This window comes from Struthio camelus, chromosome W, assembly GCF_040807025.1.
Source record: "Struthio camelus isolate bStrCam1 chromosome W, bStrCam1.hap1, whole genome shotgun sequence".
NCBI lineage: Eukaryota > Metazoa > Chordata > Aves > Struthioniformes > Struthionidae > Struthio > Struthio camelus.
In genome coordinates this window covers 58769320-58791564 of record NC_090981.1, presented here as the reverse complement: position 1 = coordinate 58791564, position 22245 = coordinate 58769320, and the positions used below count along the sequence as shown (strand labels likewise).

The window sequence follows — 22245 nt, the reverse complement described above, 5'->3', positions numbered from 1 at the left end:
GGCTGTCTTCTCAGCTAAGACATTAAGAGCAAACCGGTGCTGTAAAATCCAATTTTGGTGCCTCTTTGCCAATCCCTTGGGGACCACAAACCGGCTTCCTCAGCTCCTTCCTTTTATTACCGTTCTGTCCACCTCAGTTCTTATTGCAAGTATTTTTTGCAACTGGTACAGAAAAGGGCATTGAAATAACGCCCCCATGACATAGCTTGGCAAAATAGCTGGTGTTTCTGCTATCTTAGAACAAGCCAGGATCAGCTGGAACCAGGATTTCCTTTGCGTTGCTCAGAAGAGCAAAACATAGATGTGAAAGAAAACTCCTTCCTGTTGTGATATGGGATAACAGCTGATTTAGCATCTGCGCTCAGTTTACTGGCGGATACATGGTGCAAGCGAGCTGGGGTACCAGTGTCATTGCAGTCGTTTCCAGTTGGGTACCAGCTGTCCTGAAACACGGCCTGCAGTATGGTGAGATGCTGCTGCTTCCAGACTAGCTTTTTACAAAGATCAGAGGTGCCGGTCAGGAGCAACTGATCCTTCATACAGTGCATTTCTCCCTTTTCTGCTCTGGGAATTGCTGGAAGCAGGATTTGGGGGACGGGGAGCCGGTGTTTGTGTGTGTCTGTGCATGTAAGGGAAATGGGCTGTGCAGGCTGAGACAAAACCTTCTCTTAGCTTGATAGAGGGCCTAGGAAAATAGAGCCCTGAGCTTTGATTGAAAGCCTGGGTGCTTCTTTACCAAGAAAATGCTACTTGTTGTTTGCACTGCTGCAAGTTATTTACCCAGTGCCTCCTGCCAGCAAATGTTTACATCACTCAGGAGCAATTTGCTGAGCATTTTCAGCAACAGAAACTTGACTTGGAGTTGTTGCTCTTGGCTGCCTCATGAGACACCCGGCCCTGCCTCCCACGGAGGAAAGGTGCCGGGGGCAAAGGCGCTCCGGAGATCGAGCTTTCCAAGCTCTGCTTCAGGGAGCCGCATCGCAGAGGGGAGCTCTGAGACCGGGGGTGGTGGGCGTGCGACCCTGCTGATGAGCTCCTTGTCCCTGTTTTAGCTCTTCCTATGAAGCCGAGCTCTCCCCGAAACCTTCCCAACGTCTTTCTGGGGTTTAGTTTGCTGCCTGCACCGTTCTTCCTCTTCCTCTGGCTTTGCCTCTCTCTCAGCTCGCTCAGTTGTGGTGTCTTCGGGGCAGGGGCTGCAGTTCCTGCTACGTGTCCAGGCGGCTCCGGTCCCCGTCTCGGCTGAGGCCTCAGAGGACAACTTGAGCACCGCTGATAAATAGCACCGGGGTCAAGGCCAGCTTTCTGCACCATATCTGCCACGTGCATGTTCGTGTCTGAGTTCAAAGCCGTCTTTCTGCAAGTGTTTTGTAAGCCTTGCTGCTCCCATGCATGTTTCTTACCTTTAACTGAAGTATTTCTGGAAAACAGATGCAAACTTTTCATGGGAAATTTTTCGGAGGTATTTGCTTTGTTCTGGTCACGTGTCGTGAAGGAGCAAATGGTGCCTTGCTGTGACCCAGGAGTCTCTGTGTAATTATTTGCCCATATAGAACTAATCAATAGATAAGAGAGAGCTGCCTCGTGTTGCACACTTGTTTTTCCCAGTCTCTCATTTGGGATGAGGTGAGCATAAGCAGGGATTAGTTTGTTAAGCTGTGACAGTTCATTAAACTTCTTGGGCCTTTTCTCTGCGTTTCCTCTCCAGACGCTGCTGGTGGCTGAGCCGCGCGTGTGTATATGTGTGCGTGCAGATACTGTGTGACGAGACAGGCAGCGGAAATTTTGATGATTTCAGTTCCCAAACATCCTTATCTATTTGCAAAGCCAGCAGAGTGCTTGCAAAAACTGTTGCATTTCAGATGCTTCTATTTGTAAAAGCCTGTGGAAGTGAAGTTCATTTTTCTTGGCTTTTTTTCCCCCTTTCTTGAAGCAAGCCTCTCTTCAGTCAAAAACTTTGCTGATATTTAGACGTGTGAAAGTTGGTGAAATTAATGGGAGCAGCGCCCTGAATCTTCTGTGCAGCTTTAAAATTCTCTGACTTGTAAACAAGGGGTCCAGTTTACTCTTGCGCCTGGCAGAGGAAAACCCTGAAGCTCAAAGGTAAAACAAGACAGATGCTAAGTGGGAATAGTCGCAGAGCTCAGACAGCCTGTTCCTGGGCTAACGGCCCGTCGCTGAGCAGAGGTGACGGCACCAGGAGGGGTTGGAGCTGCAGGTATCTGCAGGGGTGTATCGGAGCAAGCCCACGGCACACAGCCAGGACATGGCGAGGCCACGCTGGTTGGTATCACAGGCCACAGTCTGGGTGCCATGGTGGTGTCTCTGCTGCTTAGATTGGAACTGCCAGAGGGTTTTTTTCTGCAAAGCCTGAGAAAACAAGGTGCTTTTCCGTATAAGTTGTTGCTGTTGCGAGGAGCATTCTCCGGGGGAGCAAAGATGAGGCAGCTGTAAGGTGTGTGACCGAGCTGAGATGAAAGCTGGGCCCCTCTGCAGCTTCCTCACCACAAGCACAGGTCTTGGTGGTTAAAGCTGTGGCTCGGGACAGCAAGAGCGAGTGGTGCCGCACTGGGCTGCACTGTCATACCAGACCTTCTTGGCTTTGAAGCCTCTATAACCATGTTTTTGGGGATTTGCAACAAGGCCACAGCTCGCAGGACTCGGTTGGGCTCTTGGAAGAGGCTGGGTGCCCTGTTGGCTAAAGGCACGTGGGAATGGACTCCTGGTTGAGTTGTTCCAAAGGGAAAACTCCATCTTTGAGAGGAAACTGTTTGCACGCAAAGCTGGGCTACCCTGTGGCGGGTTTCACCTGCGCGGAGCACGGAAGGGGCAGCTGAAGGGGAGGCGTGTGAGCATCTCTGTGCAGCCACAGGAATCTCATTTTGATCCTCTGTGGTGGGAAAGGAAATGGAGCAATAACCCAGGACAGTTTAATAGAGTTGGGGTGAAATACGGTTGTTTTTGTAAGCTGGTCTCTGTGCAGTGAGGGCTCTTTGGCCCGTTTGTTGTGCTTGGCTCCGCTCTGGATGTTGGCACCAGCTGCTCTGCAGGTGCACATGTCTTTGGCAGGAAGGAGCTGGGATTTGGGGATTCGTGTTGGGGGGTGGGGGGGAGAGGAAAAAAAGCAGTAAGAGATGGCGTTATTGTCTTGCAAGCGAGGCAGCCGGTCAGGAGAGGGGGAAGCCAGCAGTGCGGAGGGCAATTTGGGTCTCTCTTGGCAGGGATGAGGCAGGAGCGGTCCTCTCCCAGCCCGGCTCCTTCTCCCTTCCCTGAGGCCAGCAGAAAGCGGGAGCAGGTCCTTCAGGCTGGCAGGGGCTCCCAGACCCGGTTTGGAGCGCAGGGATGGATGAGCGGGAGCTGGCTGGGAGCACCCACAGGTCCTCGAGCAAGGTCTGTCCAGCCGGAGGAGGCGGGGAGGAGGCAGACGTTTGCCCTAGCAAAAGTCTGCATTTGAGCCAAACAGACCACCGAGTGCTGGCACAGACCCAAGGCATATTCACTTCCTGCCACCCTTTCAAATTAAGAAAACGATTCATTTTATTTCTTTAATTTTCCAAATGGAAGTGAATTGGCTTCACTGGCAGGTGCCTGATTGACGCTCCTGAGAAATGGAGCCCTGTGAGAGAGAGAGCGAGGTGAGGGCTCACCGCTGGGATACGCCATCTCCCACCACCCCGTGTGGCAGCACCCCGATGAGGCCCCAGCCCTGACCTTTGGGGCCCTAGGCCACTTTGTCCTGGGACCTTGCGGGGGGGGGGAACCAAAGTGGCTGGGTTTTGCACAACAGGTAGAACAATTTTAATGCTAAGCTCCCCCAAGGCTCTTCAGGGCAGCAGACGGTGGCAAAGCAAGCTGTGTCACCCCAGATGCCCTCTAACTCCTCCCATTTGGTGTTTTATGAGTGTGACTTTTCCTCTTGCTTTTATTACGCTTTGCAGAGTCTTTATCATGCATCTGCATAGTCCCCTGCCTGCCTCAGGGGGACACTATCAATAAATTACTCTGGCTTCACAACCGCCAGGCGTGAACGTTGCTGAAGCCTCCCTTGCAAGGAGACATCGGGGCATCGTGCTCACGTGCAAAGTCCCCAAGGGGACCTGCTGGGACAGCTGAGCTGTGGCCAAGCGGCTCAGCCCCGGCTCGGCTGGCCATACGCTGGGCTACTCAGCCCTTGTCCCATGCACACGCGCTCTCCTCTCATCCCCCGGGACTTGCACATCAGCGTGGGATGCTGCAAAGCCCAGCGCTGCAACCCAACACCTCTGCTCCCAACTGCAACCCTGGGCCGAGGTGAGCGTCTGCACACTTTGGCAGTGCTCGCCAGTGCACGGCTCTCTCCTGAGCCCCTTGCTGCTCGCCCTGTAGTGGAATAAGTGCCAGGAGCTGGTGAGGGGAAGATTATCACTGTTACATCGCAGTGATTATCAAACCTATACACTGCATCAGTTAAACAATCCGCAGCTGGCTGCTCGCTCCTAGAGTGCTTGGCATGTAATTAGGTCTAACTCCCTCATCTCTTGTTAAATCTTGAAGATCCCTTCCTAATCTCCTACGCTGTAGTCTCTTATTCCCCCACTGCTATTTTTCCTCAGTGCTGTCTTTCCCCCTGATCTGCCTCTTCCGTTTTCTGGAATCTGCAATGAGCAGAGCCGGGAGCTGCATCGCCCCGAGGTGAGGCTGGGTGGGCAAAATGCAAAACCTCACAATTTTCAGGCGCTAGTTTGTGCTGGTAACCCAAGCTAGGGCAGTTGCTGCCTGCGTGGGATTGAACCCTCCGAGGCTAGCAGGAAGAAGCGGGGGTTGACCTGCTAGAAAGCAGCTCGGCAGAGAAAGACCTGGGAGTCCTGGTGGAAAACAAGTTGACCATGAGCCAGCAATGTGCCCTTGTGGCCAAGAAGGCCAATGGTATCCTGGGCTGCATTAGGCAGAGTGTTGCCAGCAGGTCGAGGGAGGTGATCCTGCCCCTCTACTCAGCCCTGGTGAGGGCTGAGTACTCCTCACCTGGAGTACTGTGTCCAGTGCTGGGCTCCCCAGTACAAGAAAGACATGGAGCTGCTGGAGCATGTCCAGCAAAGGGCTGCTAAGATGATGAAGGGACTGGAGCATCTCTCCTCTGAGGAAAGGCTGAGAGAGCTGGATCTGTTCAATCTGGAGAAGAGAAGGCTCAGGGGAGATCTCATCAATGTGTATAAGTATCTGAAGGGAAAGTGGCAAGAGGGTGGGGCCAGACTATTTTCAGTGGAGCACAAGAGGCAAGGGGCAGAAACTGAACCACAGGAAGTTCCATCTGAACCTGAGGAAAAACTTCTTCACTGTGAGGGTGACTGAGCACTGGAACAGGTTGCCCAGGGAGGTTGTGGAGTCTCCTTCCCTGGAGATATTCAAAAGCCGTCTGGATGCAATCCTGTGCAATGTGCTCTAGGTGACCCTGCTTGAGCAGGGAGGTTGGACTAGATCATCTGCAGAGGTCCCTTTCAATCTCAACCATTCTGTGATTCTGTGCGAGTCCAGCCTGCCCACTGCAGTGAGGGCTGAAGGGCTGGTGTGCGCAGGGACTCAGAGCTGCAAGATGTGCCTGGCAGAAGACAACTTGCAGGGCACATGGGCAGCAGAGCTGTGCTTTGGAGTGGCTTCCTCCCTGGCGATGTTCCAGGCTGGCTTAGAGGAGCAGCAGACATGGTTGCTCCAAGAGCAACCCTCCCCAGGCTCTGGGTTGTCTTGCTCAGCGGTGCTGGTTTGCGCACCCAGGGGTTTCTCGCCTTTGCTCCATCTCCCCTGGCCTCTGAGCAGGGTCCCTCTGCGGTCCGGCTGGCATGGGGCAGCAATGCAAGTGGCGCTTGGCAGGCTTGCGAGCAAGCTTGCAAAGTCCCAAGCTGCTCTGCCGCAGGGCCTCTGCGCAGGGAGCTGGAGAGCATGTTTGTGTGACAGTGCTGATCCAGGTTGGCTATTAAAAAAGGGAACTTAATTGGCCTTTGGAAGGGGAAAAAACAATTCCTCTGCTTGCTTTACCTGCTTTTGGAAAAGCAAGCCTTCTCCCCCGACTTGAGTGCTGCGTGTCCCTCAGGGCCCACCCTACTGTCTCATCCGAACAGCAGCCCTGGCAGGACGAAAACAGCCTGGAGCCCTCTGGGCGAGGAACATGAATGCCTTCCAACGGCATCCCAGACACCGGCCCCCTTTTGGAGATGGAGAAACTGAAGCGCGGTCGGGTGGTGCAATGTGTTCAGGGCAGAAGTGGGAGCTCAAGGTCTATCCTGGTCCGGCTGGACCTCGCAGGGCCAGCTCACCCGGCGCACACACAATGCTTTTTAATGAGCTGCCGCCTTTCACAGGAAGGATGGGCCTCCAAGAGACTCAGTGTCTCCTCTGCCGGCTGCCCTGTCCGCGGAGGAAACCGTCCTCCTGACTTCGGTGCAGAAACACCGAGCGGAGCCCTGACCTTAGGGGGAGCGCGTTGTCCAACCGGAGCCGTCACCAGCGGTTGGAGCAGGACGGGTAAAATGTGAGCTGTCTGTGATTTGTTTGGCAGCCAGAGAGATGCGGATAAAAGCTCTGCTGTCCAACAGTGAGATAAATTTGATGTCTTGCTAATTCAGGGGTAAAAGGAAACTCGGCAGCTGGGTTTTGTAATCCTGCGCGGGTGAGTTTTTTCTGGGAGATACAGTATATCTGGCTCATTTTTACGTGGGTATTAGGGATGTGACAATTTAATTGCAGCGAGTTCTCCGGCGGGGGAGCAGAAATCAATAGGTGTTGGGCAAAGCACTTGTTTTAAGAGAGAGTCTATTTATAAATTACCGTCATTTGTCTCCTTGCCCCATCAAAAAGGAGTTAATTGCAAGTCGCCCGAAAGGCGAGCCGTGCTGGAGAAGGAGCGCGCTGGCCACGCGGCTCGGCCGCCCTCGCTGACCGGCTCCTCCCTGGCTCCCTACCCAGACCCGCACCCCGGGGTGCTGCACGCGGGCCGGGGCGTGCAGCCGGGCAGGGGATCGGGCTGGCGGTGCTGCCAGCTAGCGGCGCCGCTGCTGCAATTCAGGCGGCGGGGACGGCCAGAGGTTAGGGATTCGAGCCCGTAAGCGTGTCCTGTAATCCCTTTCCTGGCCTGCAGCATCGGCAGCCTCTTCAATTACCAGGGCATTGAGGGTATGCGTTTCCGAAAGGCCAGCCCTAGGCTGCGGGGAGAGTGGCCAAAAATACTCTGCTTATTTGTGCGCTCTGGGGACTCGCCTTACAAGGCTGGAGTGTATCTTGTTAAACAAAAAAAAAAAAAAAAATTAGGCAGAGGCTGAGATTTGCAAGCTTGGGGCAAAGGGGAGGGGAGGCCTTCAAGGGCTCCCCAAGGGCCCCTGGCGCGTGTGCTCGCACGGACCTTCGTGCTTCCCACCTCTGCGCGCAGGTGCTGTAACGCGCGGGGTTCAGCGTTTGCTCCCCGGGGGCCTTGGGCAGAGATGGTCTTAGCTGACGGGTGCGTTGCAAAGAGAAGAAGCTTTGAGGGAGCGCTGTGATTCTGGAATTTGGCTGGGGAGGGGGGAGATGGGCTCCCCCCCCCATCTTGCGTTGCATGGACAGACAGAAGATCTCCTCCTCTTCCCCCCCCCACCCCACCAGCTGGTGCGTGCTGCAGACTGGCAAGGGCGACCCAGCTCCCAGGCTCTGCGGGCACCGGCCGCGGCCAGACCCTGGGGACCCCGCTGCACACGCGTGTGTACGAAGCAGAGGGGCTGCGTTAGGAGGATGTGAGAGCTGCGGGGTGGAGGGGGAAGCCATAGGAATTGTCTCGCCAGCCCCGTGCAAGCACCCCAGAAACATCTGTACGCGTGCGCCGTCCTCGGCAGCGAGCAGAGCCGCTTGGAGCGCGGGCGAGCGGCAGCCCCCGAGGAACCGCAGCGGGAGCGTTTCTCCTCGGGGGCCGCGTGGGCAAGCAAAGAGACGGGTAGCAATCACCCAGGCAGCCGCAGCCCATGTTCCTTAGGGGACTTGCTGGAAAGCCCTCTGCGGAGGGCAGTATGCCCAGAGCGTGGAAGAAGGGTTGCTCAAGCCCCGTCTCGGTCTGTAGGCAGCGAGGGATCCCTCTCGGCGCAGAGCTCGAGGCGGTTTTTGCACCCAGCCTAGCCAACAGGTTGCAACTGCTCATGCAGGGCTTGGCGGCACTGGGGCGCGTGCGAGGGTTAGCGGCGGGTTCAGCAAGGACCTAGCGTAGCCCTTTGCGTGCAGGTTGAATGGGGCCGTGTGCGCCAGTGTGGTGAACCCGCAGGGGGAAGGCCACGCTCGCGAATGGACGTGTGCGTGCACGCGGAGGGGCGCGTGCACCTTGCGCGCCCCGGCCGAAGGACGAGGCTGTCTCGGCTCGTGGCCTCTGCGGGGGAGATGGCCGCGCGCACGTGCCGGTATCCGCGCCTTGCACGCTGGCCCCGTCGAGCTCACGTGCTGCGATTTTCGCAGGCACCCAAAGGAGCCATCGCGGGCGCGCTGATCGCAGCGCCCTGCCAAAATCCTCTGGAATCTGCTCCCCTGCGTAACCCCTTCCCGGGTCAGCGGCGGGGTTCGCAGCAGCAGGTGCTGAAACCCTTCCCTCTCCGCGACCTGCCCCGCTTGCTTTTCCAGCACATTTTCCGGAGGTCAGTCGTCCCCTCCCCGCCGCTGGGCTGCTTTCCTGGCCTGCCCACCCGCTCCTTCCCCCCAGCAGCTTTTTTGGAGCTGGAGAGCAGAAGGGGAGGAGAGAAGATGGGGGAGCACAAGTTGAAGGAGAAATCGATCCTATCCTCCCCAGACTGAGATCTTGGAGACCTCGTGCTCTGCTCCGGCAGCTCTCGAAGAACCAGCGCCGAACACGGCACTAGTTATTTCTGGTTGCTGGCAGCTGTCCTTAGCCCTGACCTGAAGGATGGTCCTTCCCCTCCGCTGCTTGCCCACGCACCAGGGTAAGCTCGCTTCGGTGCGTGGCGGGGACACGCGGTCAGCGATCTATAAATAACCACAGCCGCGGGCGGCCTCCGGGAAAGGCAGCGAGCGGAAAGCATCCGCGGGCAGCCGCCAGCCGGGATCCCCTGCCCGCTCCCAGCCGGGAACGGCGGGGGGCAATCGGGATGCTACCTAGTACTTTCCCCCTGTGCTTTCGAGCGCCCCTAAAGAGGCTTTCAGGCTGAGGGCTTGAGCGATTGCTCGGGCAGGGGTGTATTTTTTTTTTAAGAGTGCTTTTGACAGAGATGCGTCCCTGGAGCCGACTCGATGCGTCCGACTCTCCAGCCCCCTCGCGCTCGCAGGGGGCGCTTCTTCGTGCCCCTTCTCCGCAGGGGGCTGCGCGGTGGCTTTGCAGCGGCGGGCCTAGGGCGCGCGGCGCGTCTCTCCGGCTGTCTCCTCGCGGCTGCTGCGTCCTCGGGTTGGGGGCTCGCCGCGTGCCCTCCTCCGGGGGCCGAGGGCGTTTCGCTCGGGGTGGGGGGACAGTCCCAGGCTGCTGCGCCCTGCGGTGCGCCGGTCTGCGAGAGGCTGGGCGGCGATGCTGGGGAAGGTCTGTCTCCCTCCGTCCCCTCTGGGGAGGGCTGAGCAGCCCCCGTTTCCCTGCGGCTGCGGGGCACGCCGTGTTTGGAGGGTTCGTACACCAGGCGGAAGCGCCCTGAAGTTTCCGTAGCGCGTTCCCCCAGCTCTCCGTCCCCGTTCTTTCTGTCCCGCTGTCTTTCCGCCTTCCCCGTGCCCTCGCGTTCCCTCTCCATCGGTTCCCCTCTGCGCTTTTCACGCCTCCTTCTCTTGTTCCACCCCTCCCCTGCGCTCCCACGTGCTCCCCTCCCTGCTCCCGCTATTTTCTTCCTCCTCCCTCATCCTCTTCCTCCCCTCACCACCCACCACCCCCCGCCAGTCGGGTACCATTTTACTCTGCAAAGCCCAGCTGCCTTGTTTTTCTCGCGTTGCAGTAAACGTTTCGGCAGCGCTGTGGGGATCGCTGGAGCCGCCGAACAAAGGGACTTTTCATTGCAGCAGCGGGCTGGAAAGCGCCGGTGCTGCTGGGCTGCGAGGTCGGCACTCAGGTGGCTCTCGTGCTCGCAAGTGAGCCTCCTTGCCGGTGTGAAAGCGGTCCCCGCTCCCCAGGCTGAACGGCGGAGTGGGAAGCCCACGGGGAGGATGGCGTTTTCAGAGTTTGAAAACGCCCGGCTTGTTTCGTTGTGTCCCCCTCCTGCCTTTCCTGTTGCAAAACCTGTGCAACCATAGCAGGAAATTAAATGTTTGAAGCGTTAACGCGATAATCTGGTGGTTTAGACTTTGGGGGTGCAGGGAGCTCAGAGCAGCGTGCCTTTCTGCTGCCCTGCTTTGCTCAGAAGAGGGGACTTGGTGACAGCAGGGTCCCCCCCCGGTGCGTCCCCCCCTCTTGGCCCCACTGAGGAAAGTGCAGGGAAGCTCCTCTTCAGCTCTCTCTGGCCTTGGCCAGTCTTTAGGCTCCCAGTTAGGAAGACTGTGCTTTTCCTTCGGTGCCGATGACTGTCTCTTGTTGCCCTTGCTGGCTGGGTGACAAGCCAGCTGGGGGACCTGAGCACGTCCCCAAGGCCACGATTTGGCAGGATTTTGGCCAGAGGGGAGAGAACTCAAAAAACCTGTAAGCTTTCAGACATGCAAAAAGCTCCCACAGAAATCTGCCCTTGTGTCCTTGGGGCCCTAAACCCTGGCTGTAAAACGCAGCAAGGACGGTTCAAGCTGGATGCTAGGAGAGCAGTTTGTGGCAGTAAGGACGGGTGGATGTTCGAACTGATTGCCAAGAGAAGAGGTTGGGACCTTCATCTCCAGAGACTTTGAGGAGCAGAGCAGACCTTCCCCCACCCTGCAGTCAGAGCGGCTGTGGTAGAAATGGTCCCGGGGCCTGGCCGGGGGTACATTGCTCCGAGGTGGGTTGAGGCATCGGGCAGGTGACAGTGAATGGGTGTCCTGCTGCCTTGTCTGAGAACCTCAGTGGTCTATGAAAACAGCTGGCACGAACGTATTATGTTTTCTTAATTTCTTTTTTATGTTAGGCTTGGATCGTCTAATAGACGCTTGCATTGTAATTTTTTACTTTAATAGGAATCATTCGTAGAGGGATCTGCTGAGCTCAGCATCCCGGCTAGTGCTTTTGCATTATCAGGAGTTGCTGTCTTTGCAGATGGATGAGTTTCAAGGATTTCTAAATATACAGGCCTATCTATCTAAACAAAAGTTCAAAGGCTGTGCAGTTCACTGGTTTGGAGCAAATGTCAAATGGACAGGGACTGGGCAGGCATCTCTAAACAAACTTCTGTTCTGTTTTCTTTTTTGCCATCAGTGCCCGTGTGATTTTTCTTCCAGCATTGCGTAGTCACAAGGTCGAGGTGGCCAAATGCCTTTGAAAGATCTGGTCAGCTCTGGGCAAGGGCTCCTGTCCTGGACCAGGGAAAAGGGAAAGGAACTTTTCTGCTGCTTGGATGTTCCCAGACTAACTCTGGGACCTTCTGAAAGAGATAGGATGCTGATCGTGCCAAGCTGTCCCAAAGGCAACGTACCCCAGCATGCGCTACATTCCCCCTATGCCTCTTCACCATCCTGCAGTTTTGAGCTGGGGGCAGATGCAAGCTTTTCCCCTGCCTTTCCTTGCCCACAGGATCTAGTTGCTCAAGCTCATGTCGTGCTAGGTTTGCCAGTGCCTGGCATAGATGCGTTGTGCTCTTCCCTGTGTGTGCAAGACCTGCTCGATGCTGCTCTCATGCTAGCAATATCCAGATGCTTTCCACAAAATCCTGCATGGACTTGGTATGGTTGGCCTGCTTCTGTTTACAGGGTCAAAATCCTGTTCTGTTGCTCTGCTTGGTTTTGCTTTGAAATCAGAGTGTTTGAGGAAGGAACACTGCTCTAATTGCTATAAACCTCTTCTCTTTCCAAAAAGTCTTTCAAGGAGGAGTCTTATACCCTTTCCTAAGGACCATCAAACTTGGCTCGTAGAGTTGCTGCTTTTTCCTGAGGATCTTGGGCTGGTTTAAGGCAGAGGTTGTCTGGTGTGCCGCCTTCTCCCAAAGCAAGGTTGCTTTCTGTATCACCTGCAGTGGATGCTTGTCTCATCCTTTCTTAAACAGTGCCCCCAAAAGAGGGTCTACAGCCACCAGCTGTAGAAGTGAGGTGAGCTCTTGGTATGCAGGTCAGAGCGGGCCTTTGCTTGTGTGTGTGTATCGCATTTTTTAACGTGCTGCGTCATCTCTGAGAAATGCAGTTGTTTGTAGACTTCTGCATCACCAGGAGATGCCTTGTGGTGGTGTTTAGCTCCTGATTTGACCTGATGCCTTTCTCCCTTTACTGCAGCTCCAAGGGTAGGAAAGGGGACTGTGCTTTTCCTGAGGATGTTCCCAGTCATGACTGAGATAAAAATGACCACGGTAATAACGATAGCTGTGGCTGAATGGTAAGATATCACTGTCACAATGACGTGGTGGTAGGGGCTCATATATATGAGACTCTACATCAGCATAGAAGGGTCTCTGAGTGTATTTAAAGTCTCCTAGGCCAGATGCTGTCTCCATACGCTTGTTGGTGCTGATGAGCAGATGAAATGCTTGTGTGAATAAGATGTGAAAGATGTGGTCCCCTCATCTCACAGAGGGGTAGGACGGCTGGGAAGGGCTCAGAGGAGGGGCCCAGGGTGATCCGGCATCTGGGAGGGCTTCTGTAAGAGCAACAAGGGAGCAGGCAGCAGCTTGCCAATCTGGGAAGAGGTGGCTTGGGCGATATGAGGCAGGGCTGCAAAATCCAGAGTAGCTGGAGGAGGGCGTGCCCCCAGCACAAGAACTGGGAACATCACATGAAGCTAGCGTAGCCAAGTTCATTGCAAGCGTGAAGTGGTGGTTCTCCAGGCGCTGGGCTAGATACTTGTGGGACTCCTCACCAAAGGGCACTGAGGATGTAAAATAGGTTTAAGAGAGACTGGACAAGAGCTTGCAAAGAGGGTCTCTAAATAGACAAATCAACCCTGGCTTGAGAAGTCCCTGAACTTGAAAAAGTTGGAGGCTGGGATCAGCCATAGGCGGAAGTACTATCTCTGCCTGATTTTGCCTGTGGCACGTGCGTATCCCCGCTATTGGAGAAAGGATGACAGATCCTTGGTACAGACTAGCAGGGCTGGTCTTACTGAGCCGGTGGAAATGGCAACCACCAGGTGCTGCAGTCTTTGGAGGAAATCAAGAAAATGTGCAACTGAGAGACTTCAACCAGATGCAGGTGCAAAAGACCAGCAGGCATTAAGCCTCAATTGCTGCAGAGGGGACGTAGGTGCAGGAGGAGAGTCCTTGTAGAGTCCCCTCAAGGAAAATGGGCAAGGCTGGCTGCTGCCTTTCTATACAGTAGCTCAGCCCAGACAGCTCACTGCCTGCCAGATCACATCCTTGCTGCTTCTCTGCGTGGTCCAGATCACTGGGGAGTGCGCACTGAGGAGGGAGAGGGTCCTCTCCAAGCTCTTCCGTAGTGCACAGACACTGGTGTCAACCCCGACATACATTTGTAGGGGAAGGGTGTGCAGGATGGAGATAGCAGTCTGGCGTGGGAGACAGGAGACCTTTTTCCCTGACACCTGCATATAGTGCGAGTTTGGTACGGCCTCTCGCATCCGGTGTTTTCTGTGCTTTTTCTGAGGCGTTTTGTTTTAGCTCCTTGGCCGGTGCTGGGAGGACTGGATTGGAAAGGAAAGGGATTTTCATACTTCATCTTTTTCTCACCAGGCCTGAAATGTGAGTGCCTCCAAGGCGTTGCCGAATGAGGTGGTAATGTGTTCATCAGCTGGGAAATCACTGAAACTTGATAAAACGGGGAGGGGAGAGATGGAGAGAAGTGCAAGGATTTGCATTGGTCCATCAGTCGCTGGGCAACCACATTTTCCAGATCCAGCTGGTAGATGTCTGGGCATTGAGAAGCATCCCCATGGCTTGGGTGACAGTGGGGCTTTGCCGTGTCCCCAGCGCAGCCTGCTCCTCGGCTCTGGCAGAGGCGCTGCAGCTGCGCTTGGTTCCATGACTGGGATCCTTGCCTCAGTTTCCCCACCTCAAACAGTGGCTGCCCTGGAGGGCTGCGTGGATACTGTGTTCATATTGCTGCCTTGGAAATGGTGTTTATCACCGAGAGACAAGGGAGGCACGTGAACAGAGATAACCCAAGTCACTGTGTGCCTCAAACGCCATCCCCTTTGCAAAGGGGAACCAGCAAGCACGGGCTGCCCTTTGCTTCTGCTGCACCAAGAGTCAATATCTCCAGGGCATGACTCACGTTTTCCTTGCTGGGTGTAGCATTTACCTGCAAGACCTGGAGCTGGCTGGACCTTGGGGCTGGCCCCGGCTGCCGGCGAGAGCATCCTGCCCTAGCATGTGCAGGCAGCCCGTCGCTGACCTACCACCTGCCGAATGTCACGACGCTTGAGCGGCTGTTCATATAAATCTTCAAAGCTTTGTGTCTGCGCGCCGAAACTCTCCTCAGCTCTGGGCCTTCGTGGTGCTCGGAGGCGGTCTATCCCAGCAGCTCGCTGTGCCTTTTGCGCCGTTTAGGGATAAATAGATCAGTTTTGAATGCATTTCTTTCTCTGGTTTGCGGAGTGCTCTTCTGCCCTTGCGATATTTGAGGGTAAATAGGAGCATTTGCTGGCTGTCTTTCATTGCTCTGTACACCTCCTTCTTCCTGTTTATCTGCGTCCTTTTTAAATTAAAGTCCTGGACTTTTCAATCTCATGCAATAGCTCTACGTCTCATCAGTTTTATTGCCTGAGCAGACTCCCTTTTCCTGTGTTTTATTTGATGCAGGATATCCAGAATTGATCAGAGTATTTCAGGTCAGCGCACACCGTTGATTTACACGATCGCTTGTTTTATTATGCTCTGTCTTTCTATGTAACCGAATAGTTTTTTTTTTTTTTCTTTCCCCACCATTTTAGCTGTGGCCGCCCGCCGTGTTGCTGGCCAGGTACATCAAACTGAGACCGCGGCAACGCGCGTGATTAGTTCCAAATACTCCTTCCAGCGGGCGCTGCCTTGCAGTTATCACCACGCTGGGCTCCCTAAGTGCCTTGTTTTGCTGCTCTCTTTGAAGGTCCCTGCCATCCATCATATTCTTGATTAGCCTAAATAATATTGTCATCTGCCAGTTTTTCCTCCTTGTTGCTCAGCCCTCTCCAAAGCATTAATAAACAGATTATAGCACGCTAATCCCCATCCAAAACACGGCGGCGCTCCTCGGGGCGGCCGCGGCGGCGCGGGGAGCTGACAAAAGCCTGCCCCGAGCTCGCTTTCTCGCCGGCCGATCAGGCTGACAGCACTTCCTTTTCTGTCTGAGCCGGCTTTGTTCCTCTAATAGGCTGTTGTTAGAGACTTGGCCGGAGCTTTTTGAAAGTGCACATAAGCCGTGAACCCTATTCTCTTCTCCTCGCCTTTGCCGAAGCAGCCGAACAATTCCAATGGATTAAGGATGCACGAGTTTTCTTTGCAGAGGCCGTGTCGGTTCACCCCGACAGAAACTGGCCCTTCTGAGCGTTTTATAAGCTCCAAAGTGAAATAGGTTTTCCTCGGGAATACTGTTTAAGCTGCTTAGTAAATTCAGATTGTGAGTCGTAATTAAGAGAAGAGCGAAAGGGAGCATAGAAAATACTGTTATTTTTATTACAGATAAAAAACGTTTCTATTTGGTGATAATCCCTCATCTCCTACCCGTTCATCTTATAAATGGTTAATATTGCCCTGTATAACTGAAAATGGCTGTATTGTTAGTGCTTTCAACTACAAGCATTGTATATTTAAATGGCAAGAGTCGTCTTAGGAAAATACTTAGAATTTCTGTTTCTTGGGAACAGCATAATTTAATAGAAAAAACGTAGAGTATTATTGATGTGCAATATGGTAAAATTATGTATGTGGACATATGCTTACAGTTAGATCAATGGATGTTATTAATGTGTAAAGATATCATTTTTATGTTTCTTTTATCCAAAGGGATTTGTGGTTAGCTTATATTTTGAGCTTATTGATGAAAGAATAGTATTTATTTTGAAGAGTCAATGATTCAAATCAGGGCAATTTTTGAACAGTCTGTAACTTTTAAACAGTCTAATAGATTTTCTTTGTCATTTAGAGAAATATTTCCCTTTGTGTTCCAGATAAATGTAGCAGTCTTCAGGTCAATGACTTTTTTTTTCCCCTTCCCTGAGGCCAAATTCTAGAGGTGCTGAGCAAGACCCTTTGCAGTGGAAGATGCTTGCAGCTAAGAAGTCTTTAAACTTTGTGATAGTTGTGGAAGAATGACCGTAACTGTGTTCATAATTTTTCCTATACTTTTCCCAAATTAAAATAAATATGATTCTTCAGGAGTATAAGAAATGCAGCAGAAATAGCATGACAGCGCCCTGGTTTGCAGCCTTCCAGCTTCTTGCAGGCAGCTACTCTGGAGGTTGCGCATGAGCATCAGAGGAGCTGCACTTCATGGAGATACCTACTCCCTTCTGCAATGTGGGTTTTGTTTTTTTGTTTTGTTTTGTTTTTTGGTAGCAGTGATTTCTGCTGGGCATTGGGGTGCTGTGTGAAAGCAGACGAGAGTTGTATCTTGCATCTGCTTTGGCCTGCTGGTTGGCTGTTGCACTGGGCAGCCTGTAATTGCGCTGAGTGGGACAGTGACCAGTTGCTGCCTCTCCACACTTCCTTTGGGTTTTTCTTTTTCATCATTTTGTTTTGACTCATTTTCATTTCACTCGATACATCAAGCTCTGGGAGGGGCTGTGAGCTGCACTGAAGCTTGCCTGCTCCTGAAAAGACCTGAGCAACCTGGTCCACCCACATAGCTGAGCTACTTGAGCAGGAAGTTGGTTTAGAGACCATCTGAGGTCCCTCCCAACCTGAATTTTCCCGTGATCCTGTAAAAAGAGGCTGTCCCGTAGTCACTGGGCTTTCTCAGGGCGATCCCTGGCCGACAGTCAGTGCTGTTCCCCATCAGCACAGACGTCTTTGTCCCGCAGCTGCCTCTGCCATTGCCTGTTCTTCCAATGTCCTTATTCCCAATAGCTCGGTGGTACTGAAAGCAAAGGAGATGGGAGAGCTGGTTGCTTAGTTTTACTTGTGTCTTTGCACTGGGGAGATAAAATGCTTATTCTAGCACTGAATTCAGCTCCAGTCCCTGCTGGCTAGACTTCTACCTCACCCGGTATCTGTGAGGAATATTTGTTCCTCTGAAACCAGAGGAGATGTTTTTGCCTGTGCCTCCCTTTGGAGGTCAGTGGTAACTCTCTTTTGCTCTTGTTTTGTTCAATAAATAGGATGAAAACAGATGAGGTCATTGGTGTCTATACAGGCGGATTTGGCCTCCATTTTCTGTTTACTAGGACTGCATTAGTTATGAATAATGGCGCGTCAAACTACTCGCTCCAAGCAATTTATTCATGGGATTTGGCCCTGCTTGCTGTCTGAGAGTTGCCTGCCAACGGGACCTGATTTTTCAAATACGCTTGCAAATACACAGCCATTTGCCCAATCTGTTTGCAAACATATCGGGGCCCTTGGGTGCTGAGGAACTGCGTTGTCTTGTTGTCGGAGTGGTGGTGTCGAAGCAGTGTAGCTACTCTCCAAAATTATGTCCTATGATTTCAGTTCTCGGATGGGCAGAGGCAGTTTTCTTGTATTGTACCTCTTTGAAGCAGGGTGCAATTAAAAGAGATGGATGACAAGAAGAGTTAGGAGATTGTAACTATTCTTCCTCCCTCTTTTCTCTGGGGGAACATCATTATGTTAAGCTACATGCTTGCACAGGTTCCCAAATTTTTAAGGCAGGAATTCCTCGCAGACTCAGGAGAGAGTTGTTTCTAGCTATCTAGCAAATCTTACGTCTAATTTTTGCCCTGTCGCGTTCTTGCAGAATAACAATTGATTTATATAATGGCAAGTTGAGAACAAGTGCTTTCGCTTGAGTGTAGATACCTGTATTCTCTCCGATAAAGGTTTCTTCTCCCCAAGCTTTGATAAAAAGGGGAAGAAAAAAAAAAACCCCAGTTGCTCTGATGTTTGCAGAGAAGGGAACACAATAGCCCATGCGTGAAGAGAGGCAATCGCAGGTCAGGTTTGCTCACCCGTTGCCGGGTATGATGTGCACCGCTCTCTATTGTTTTGTGGTGTACTTCACTTTTGATTGATTGCTTAATTTGTGCGCTTGTGTGATAGTTATTGTCATGTGATGGCTCTTTTGTCATGCCGGATTTGAAGTTTTTATTCTTGGGAGACAGTTCAGGCTCCAAGATGCGTCTCAAGAATGCTTGGGCTGATGTTCCCATGGGCCATATTTGGAAATCCCAACAGTTTTTGCTTGGCCGAAAGCACCAGTTGATTTTAAGGGACATTCTGTTTGCGTTACAGTGCGAGTTTCTGGCCCCTTACGTTCACATTTGGGCTAATTAAAACAGTAGAGAATTTGCTGCTTTTGACCGCTGGTTCCTTTTTTAGGCTTCTGTCACTCGTTGCACGTGGATTTTCACAAACCATGCTAATGCTGGTGTTGGGTGCCATGCAAAAACGGTTGGATTTTTCCTCTTGAATATGGGACTAGGTTAGCAGGGTGTAGGCCTAAATGGTGGGAACGTCTCCCTTACCTTAACTAAGTTATTTGAAGTTCAAGGTCCCTGTGTAGTCTGTAGAGAATGGAGGCTCTTCTGATTTAGCATGGGGTGACTCATACCAAGAGTCCTTTGCTTTGCTCCCTGAGGAACCTTTTTCCTTTGGCTGTGGAGGGAGCTTTGGGGGAATGCTGCCTCAGCTAAGATTTCTCAGGATGCCTTTAAAGGTGCAGGCCTTCCCCTAGGTACCACACCACGGGGCACAAGAAGCTTCCTAGTTACAGGAACTAGAAGTCTTTTTAGTTTTTGTCCTTTTCTAACCTGCTGGGCATGGAGAACAAGCGAGATTGACCTTTCTGTCCTGCATGCTGCCATGCCGTAGTGTTAGAGCAGTTGCCAGCCTCACCTGGGAAGGTTGTAAATCTGAATCCCAGTCCGTGGCAATCAACCTCTCCTTAAACCCAGCTGCTTGCTGAAGGACAGCTCCAATTTCCAACACCTATTGCCAAGCACCAAGTGGGGACCGAGAGGGTGGGGAGAGAAGCTGATCCTGCCCCTGTCCCCACCACCTTTCTGCATTAGGTGCTGGCTTATGGTAGGGGTGCGTGAGCTCGAGGTCACCAGAGAGAAAGCCTTTCTGTAGAAGGGATATTCAGTGACTTTGGGGAAACAGTTTTGCTCAGGAAATCTTCCCAGGTTTCATTGTCTGTTGTAGAAAAATGCGAGAGGGGCTCTGGGGGGAGGAGATCAGGACCCAGGACCTTAGTAGATACCCTCTGTGGTATGGGGGACCAGAGAGCTGCACTCTCTGGATTGGAGTAACCCCAAATCTTCCTTCCACCAGCCCGTGTGAGGAGCCCTGCTCAGCACCTTGTACTTATTCTGGGGTGCCTGGGAAAGTCTCTCATTTTGACTGGGAATTCCCATCCTGCAGCTGAGAGATTCCTCTTTCAGTTTCACCCTAAAAAGCCTCGCTTCTGGAAAATCTGCAGGATCCCTCCCTCCCCGCCACCTCCAAAATCGTGTAGTCAACAAAACCTTATCTAGAGCTAATCCTCAGCTATGCGGGAGGACTCATCCGGCCCCACGATGGTCAGGGACAGACAGATGTTTAGCAAATAATAAGTGCAGTTGCGCAGCGTCTCCCTGTTCAAAGCGTAGATGCCGGAGCCCACGAGTAAATCACGGTGTTTGTGCCTGCGTCGCCTTGTGAGAGGTCAGTCTGCCACGAGCTCTCTTTGAAAAATTAGAGCCGATCGGACTTACTGCATCAGGAGAGATCTTACTCGATATAAAGGTCTGCTCCTGCCCCGGTTCCCCGAGCCCTCGTGCTCTCGGCACGGGAGCGTTATCCATTTAACTCGCTGCTGAGCCTCTCTCTGAGGCCCTTCTCCCAGGGGTTATTCCCCTAGAAATGACTTTTTTCTATTTGGAGGTTTTCCAAAGTTTAAGATTAAGTGCTGGGAAATGATCAGCTCTTTCCTGATGAAGATAGTAACACTAAATGCAGAAGGAAGTGAAAAATTGCGGTGCAAGGCAGGAAAATTGGAATGTTTGCTAGGAGTTTTGTTTTCTTCTGAAACTTTTGAGCAGTTTTAGGAAGCAGCCAGAAAAAGAGTGTAAGACAATTTCTGTTGACAAATATGGGCTGTGGGGGGGGGGGGAACTCCTCATGCCTCTTTGATGCAACATGGAGCATTTGGTTACAAATCAGCTTCAGAAACTGGCTCTGCTCTGAGCAGGTTGGCCTGCTAAAAGGGTGGCTCCCTTTCACGGTTTTTCATGGTGGTTGGTAGGTCCATAGTCAGCTTAATTATTTCCTAGTAATTGGATAGTGAGGGCGTGATAGCATCTTTGAAAACCTAGGTCATTTCTAGGGTACTGGAGATGCAGCTGGGCAGTGCAATGCAAGCCGCGTGCTCTCGTGTGGCCGCCTTGGCTGGCGCGTATAGCATAGCTAAAGCAAATATCTAAAGATACTTGTACGGAGGAGCTGGCAGTGGCACTTGTTGGAGGTATCCAGCCTGTTAGCGAGGTCTGAGCCTCTCGAGGAGGCACTAAGTGGCTTCTGCGACTTCCTTCCCCTGTGGCAGCTCCTTTCTTGAGAGGCGGCAGCGGAAAACCCTCGGAGCAGCCGGCCGCAGAAGGGATGCGGAGCGAAGGCAGTGCATAGCATTGCTGCTTTCTGCATGTAGTGTGATGCCGAGGATGGGCTCTTCGAGCCCTGCTCTGTGCTGCCTGGGGTTGAGAGGACCTGCCCGAGCACCTGGGCTTCCCTGGGTCACGGCCCCCTCTCGGGCGCTGTTCCTGCTGGGCTCGAGGTTGCACTGAGCTCGTGCTTGCTGGCTCTTCCTTACGGAAAACCCTTTCCGAGGAAAAGTTAAGGGTGGTTCGTTGGGAAGCTAATGAGAACCGGTACCTCGTTCAGGTGCATGGGAGCAGCGCAGCAAGGGCAGGCCTGAATTAGGGAATGCTCCTTTAACGTGTTCGGTGGCAGATTTGGTGTCGCCTTTCAAAGTCTGTCATTTAGGGCAGGCAGCGCTGCCCAGCCTTGGAAGCGCTGCTTGCTTTTTCCTTGGGGTGGCTGGAGGAGCTTGCAGGTAGGTAGGCGGGTGGGATAGCAATTGGAGAGCTGGAAACTGGAGCCAAGTCACTTATCCCTCCTCTGTCCTCCTTCAGGTAGCCTTTTAGCATGCTCAGTATTCACTCTGCAGCACGAGCTGACCCTGTGCAGCACTCCAAGCTGTGAAACTAGGCTTTGGGTTTTTCCCTTTGTTTAAAAGAAATTTTGTTTAATCCAAAAAAAGAGCAACTTTTGATGGTATCCTTCTTCCCCTTTGCACACGTTCATTTTTGTTTCAAATACCTTGTTGAAACCTTTCTTCCCTTCCAGAGCAAAATCCCCTGGAAAAGAGCAAAGCCTGCTTTTGTACGTTTGTTTTCACCTGATATGGAAATAATTTGTGACTTAAAAGGAGGGAGGGGAAAAAAAACTCTTCTGTTTGAAGCTGCTGAGCATTACTGTGATTAGAAACAAAAACAAGAATGTAATAAGCAATTCTACCCTTAGCTTAATTAACATGTCATTAAGATCAAGTGCGCTCCTAGTAAGGTAGTGATTCTGGGCGGGCTCAGGTACTGCTCTTACGGCTGAACCAGGAGGCTTGGCGACCCGGGAAATGCACTGCAATTTATTTCTTATTTAAGTGTTTGTTCTGTAGCCCTAGTGAATAACCTAAGTAATTTCTCCAGGGGAGACCCGAGAAACCCTCATAGCAATTTTCAGGTACGAGTGGGAAGAAATGAGCAGTCTGAGAAATGGAGGCTTTGGGAGAGAGAACTGTTCCCTCAGAATTACAGCTCGCGCGAGCAGGTCCGGGGAATGCGGAGCTGGATCCTCGACTGATGAGAGCAGTCAGGAAAATGGAAGATGACTGCAACCTTTTAGTGCTAGAGCTATTTCTTGACATACGATGCAGATCGCTTTCTGATCTCATCTCCCCGCGCGCCGAGCTTGGAACCAGAAGGAGAGGTAAACGGGTCAAGATTCCCAGGAGGGCTGTGAGAAGAGCCAAAAAGCAGGCGTCCGCGGGGGAAAAACAGTCGATTTGGCAGGTCTGGAGTTCATTGAGAAGTTATTGCTTTGGAAGGCACAGGAATATCTGTTGGGAGTCATAGAAGAGTTATTGGTGTTGGAA

General features: G+C 52.5%; 1 protein-coding gene across 16 annotated transcripts in view; it reads left to right on the top strand.

The window, feature by feature from the left end:
* The window catches only part of LOC138060821 (ciliary neurotrophic factor receptor subunit alpha), a 238380-nt gene that overhangs the window by 75512 nt on the left and 140623 nt on the right, over positions 1-22245 (top strand). For 2 of the 16 annotated variants that reach the window (XM_068925735.1, XM_068925727.1), the window contains exon 1: positions 1898-2100. The exons of 8 other annotated variants lie outside the window; for them this stretch is intronic. The gene's annotated coding sequence lies outside the window, so the exon portion shown is untranslated. Of the gene's footprint in view, positions 1-448; positions 466-1606; positions 1624-1897; positions 2101-8633; positions 8919-19638; positions 19764-22245 lie in introns of those variants that run through there. 6 more of the 16 variants (XM_068925729.1, XM_068925728.1, XM_068925734.1 and 3 more) reach the window with 6 other exon arrangements.